The sequence below is a fragment of the Macrobrachium nipponense genome, chromosome 2, assembly GCF_015104395.2.
Source record: "Macrobrachium nipponense isolate FS-2020 chromosome 2, ASM1510439v2, whole genome shotgun sequence".
Lineage (NCBI taxonomy): Eukaryota > Metazoa > Arthropoda > Malacostraca > Decapoda > Palaemonidae > Macrobrachium > Macrobrachium nipponense.
In genome coordinates, this window is record NC_087201.1 from 3,649,670 (window position 1) to 3,654,671 (window position 5,002).

The 5,002-nt window shown below is 33.3% G+C and overlaps 1 long non-coding RNA gene across 1 annotated transcript; it reads left to right on the forward strand.

The window, feature by feature from the left end:
* Positions 1-1,148: 1,148 nt before the first annotated feature.
* On the forward strand, positions 1,149-1,620 carry LOC135221382 (uncharacterized). The gene is made up of 3 exons (XR_010315907.1): positions 1,149-1,194; positions 1,338-1,420; positions 1,549-1,620. It is a non-coding gene; the product is annotated as an uncharacterized LOC135221382 (long non-coding RNA).
* The last annotated feature ends 3,382 nt before the right edge of the window (positions 1,621-5,002 follow it).

Sequence of the window (5,002 nt, forward strand, 5' to 3'; positions counted from 1 at the left end):
TTCCAGATCTCCCTGTACTACTCCTGACAGTTCCAGATCTGCCCTGTACTACCCTGTGACAGTTCCAGATCCCCTGTACCCTGACCCTCTGTATCAGCCCGCCCACCTGTACAAATCAGGTAAGCATTTCATTTTTCTCATTTTCATGTTGGAAATTGTTTACACCCTACATACATACGTACACTAACTTACATAGTGGTACAATGTGTTTGATGTTGCATAACCTTATTATTATTTTTTTTTTCATTTCAGACCCCTTTGTATAGTGACAGTGACCCAGATGACCCTGAGCCTTTCCATGGTTTTGATGCCTCGCCCTATACATCAGGTAAGGAATCCTTAACAAATTTGTATAAAATGTTTTATAAATGCTAATAGAAATTTTATTAAAAGTGTACATATGCTACAATTACATCCACCTTATAATATATTTATGTACCCTATCATTCTTTCCAGATGTAGATGTTCCCTCATCAGTTGATACGAGTATCACCTCTCCAGAGCCCAAATCAGTTGATACGAGTAGTATCACCTCTCCCATTCCTTCAGGTAAAAGAATTCTTCATTTTTTATAATTGAACATACGTATTACACACTACATATGTCAAACAGTAATAACATGTGCAGTAGTTACAGTAGTAGTAACTATCATTTTATATATTTTTTATCATTCCAGACTCCCAAGCACCTGCCATCCCACTCCATAGCCCAGCCCAGCCCCACCCACTCTCATGTACCATATGGCCATCCCAGTAAGCAAGCCAACCACTAGAATTTGGTAAGGACATTTTTTTTTATTAATGTTTTAATATTACATATGTAATAACCATGTTATGTATGTAACATACATACTATAATCATATGTATTACATTATCATTCCAGACTGGCATGCACCTGTGACTTACATAAACCAGACCTCTACATAGCCTACAATGTCTTCATTGTGCTGAAGGTAAGGAATTCTCAGTTGTGTTTAATGTTTGCATACGTACAGTAAATTTTGTACACCTAAGTGGTTACATACTGTCCTTTAATATTAATTCTTCATTCCAGACTGCCCATCATCCTAGCCTGTATCTGTGATAAAGCACACTGAAGTTAGGTTTGGAATGCATCCTTATCATGAATGCTCTACACCTCCACCTCCCATCTCCCACAACCTAGGTAACAGCTTTGAGACTCACTAAAAGTTGGTAAGTTATGTAAGGAATTTTCTAAATTAAGTTTTATACTACATGTTATATGTGATATTAAACCACTGTATGGTGCATATTACTGTATGTAACTTACTATGCATAGAGTACTTACTGACAAAATTATTTTTTGTACATTCCAGAACCCCCTGAATGATGTAGGCTATGGGGCCACATAAGACTTTGTCCATCCAGGGTTACATTGAACAAGAACTTTAAACTAAAAGTAAGGAATTAATTAACATACATTAACTCTTTTAGTACTCTTGATATATCTACAGTAATTAACATATGCATTCACAACTTTCTGTAGTGTATATTTTGTACACTAATTTTGTTACTTTTTCCTTCCAGAACCAACATTTTTCACACAACTCCAGGTTGTTACTACAAGTGTCATCAAGGGATAACTACAAGTAGAAGCACATTTTTGGATGGAAAAAACCCTTCAGGAAAGTATACGTATCACATGTAACATGTAGTGTAACAAAGTATGAACAGTAAGGTTTTTTGTTTTTACATACAGTAGTACATATTACATACGTACATAACTTTTTTTTTACAGGAATTTCCAACCAAGTTTGATTATGTACATATGTACATGTTATAAAACCACTGTACGTATGGTTACTGTATGTAACTTACTAAACATACATAACATGACTTAACTTTGATACTTTTTTGGTACATTCCAGAAAACCAGGACCCCCTCCATGATGCAGGCTATGGGGCCACATAAAACTTTGTCCAGGGTTACTACATACATAGCACGACAACTGTAAACTATGTACTACTGTACTAAAGGTAAGGAATTATACATAGTAGTAAACATACATTAAGTAAGTTTTTATACGTACATACTAAAAAAAAGTGACCAAGATCTCTCACATGGGATAAGTGATCAAGGTCCCTCATGGATTGGTACTGTACACTCCCTGCTGAACAGGGGGTGTAGACCAATCATTTACAATAATGCATACCAGTTGATATTAAACCACTGTATGGTGTCATATTACTGTATGTAACTTACTATGCATAGAGTACTTATGACAAAATTATTTTTTGTACATTCCAGAACCCCCTGAATGATGTAGGCTATGGGGCCACTAAGACTTTGTCCATCCAGGGTTACGTTGAATGACAAATTTAAACTAAAAGGTAAGGAATTAATTAACATAACATTAACACTAAGTTTTATACATGTTATATATGTGATATTAAACCACTGTATGGTGCATTTACTGTATGTAAACTTACTATGCATAGAGTACTTACTGACATACTAATTATTTTTGTACATTCCAGAAACCCCCTGAATGATGTAGGCTATGGGGCCACATAAGACTTTGTCCCATCCAGGGTACGTTGAATGACAAATTTAAAACTAAAGGTAAGGAATTAATTAACATACATTAACTAAGTTTTATACATGTTATATATGTGATATTAAACCACTGTATGGTGCATATTACTGTATGTAACTTACTATGCATAGAGTACTTACTGACATACTAATTATTTTTTGTACTTCCAGAACCCCCTGAATGATGTATGGCTATGGTCCAGGGGGTTTCATAAAGAAACGTTTGTGCATCCAGGGTTACGTTGAAATGACAAATTTAAACTAAAGTAAGGAATTAATAATTAACATACATTAACTCTTTTACTCTTGATATCTATAATTTACATATTGCATTCAGGACTTTGTGTAGTATTTTGTACTAATTGTGTTATACTTTTACCTTCCAGAGCTACCAGACTGGATTTTAGTGTACTCCAGGATCTAACAAATACTACTACGAAGTGTACAGTGCATAATATAGTGTTTAGTGTATAATCTAACCTAAGGATTAAGTGTAGTACATGTGCTTTATAGTGTCACAAGAGTTTAATAAAGAATTATACCTTCAAGAACCATCTTTGCCATTGAAATAACCACACTACACATCATGCAATATACTTGCATGTCACACAGGTAAGGTCTCTAACTTTTTCTTAGTTTAAGGCATATTTCCAAGTGTCGTTCCGGCTTACGACGATTTTCGGCTTACGACGCGCCTCAAGAACGGAACCCCCGTCGTAACCCGGGACTGCCTGTATGTATATATATATATATATATATATATATATATATATATATATATATATATATATATATATATATATATATATATATATATATATATATTTAAATAATATAAAGAAATAGCACATGGTAATGTTAGTTCTATATGTAAACCTAAACTATCTTTTTTCCAACAAAGGTGAAACGTTAATTTAACCAAATCAGGCCCCATTATTCGACTTAAAATCTTGCAATTCATTAGCGAGAAGCCCGGACCGTACAGAAGACAGAAGAACCACCCAAGAGAAAATCTTTTTGAATCTTCATCCTCGTCAACACTTCGGTTACAAAAGGATCTCCGTGATCAGCCCGAGTGGGTAAACATAATTAATGAATGTTTGATATGAAGATAAGGACTGACAGATTCTTTCATGCCTCTTAAATTACTGGGAATGAAAACCAAGTGACTCATCAAAAGCAGACGCAATGTGCGAACAAAACAAGGGGTTTCACTTATAAAGAAGAAGGAACCGCAGATCTGAAATGGGTGAAGAAACCTGAGAAACGACAGTTCACAACTCATTATCCTGCTCGAAGATGCTATTTTGTGACGTCCTGCTTATGGGAAGCATTACGGAACTTTGTTCTAAATAAACATCAGAAGTAAAGGGGGAAAATATATGAGAATATAATGATTTGAATTTGAGGAAAGTAACAGGAAAAAAACAAAAGATAAAAAAAAAAAACATTTAATTCAGATGTTTAACTTTGCTTTGGACGTCATCATCAAAAATGACGCAAAGAGCGAAAATAAGAACAGGAAAAAATATTAACATGGACTCACAAATAATTAATATTCACTGGAACTCACATGTGCAGGAAGAGTTGGATCGATTAATGAAAGCGACGGGAAAATAGAAAAAAAAAAAAAAAAAAATAATCATTGGTTCATATTTTTTTTGAACGGTGAAAAACATGTAATTGTTAGATAGGTTTAGTCTTTGTGTTTTGTGCAAGTGTAAACTATAATAATAATAATAATAATAATAATAAATAATATAATAATAATAATAATAAATTTATATATGATTTTCATATAACAGCAGAAACTAAATTCTTTTAAATGCCAACTAATTTTAAAGACAAAAAAAAAAAAAAAAAAAAAAAAAAAAGTCAGATAAAGCAGATGACTTAAAGGAGAAAAAAAAAAAGTTTACTCTCTTCATTCGCTGTCTCATAAACTCTACTCCCTTGTGGATTTGTTTTTATTTCTTTGTTTTTAAATTAGCAATTATAATAAAATTTCAAACAGTCGGTCATGTCTCCCAATTAAAAATATTTTGCTTTTTGGTTAAACTTTTTCGGAACAATTTTCTACGTTAATTATTTAAATGCTAAAGCCTATTAATATAAGCAAGAATGAGTTGAAAACTGAACATTTTAATGATTTTGATAAGTCTAAGGCATTAGGATTAAAATGCCCCACAATCTCTAATTCGTTGCAAAATTATTTTTCCCCGGAAGTGGTCTTGATAAAACTCTCCAAAAACTGTTGCTTGTGTCAGGTGAAAAGTTGCTAAATTAGTAGTACCTCGACTTATGGAACTCCTCTTTCTCTGACACTTATTGTAACGCGCATGGAATTCCATTTGATTAACCCAGTCATCCACGTAGAGCTAAATAGCGTACTACCTAAGTTGATTTATAGAACGATAAAGACCCATTCTCAATTTCTCACTTAGA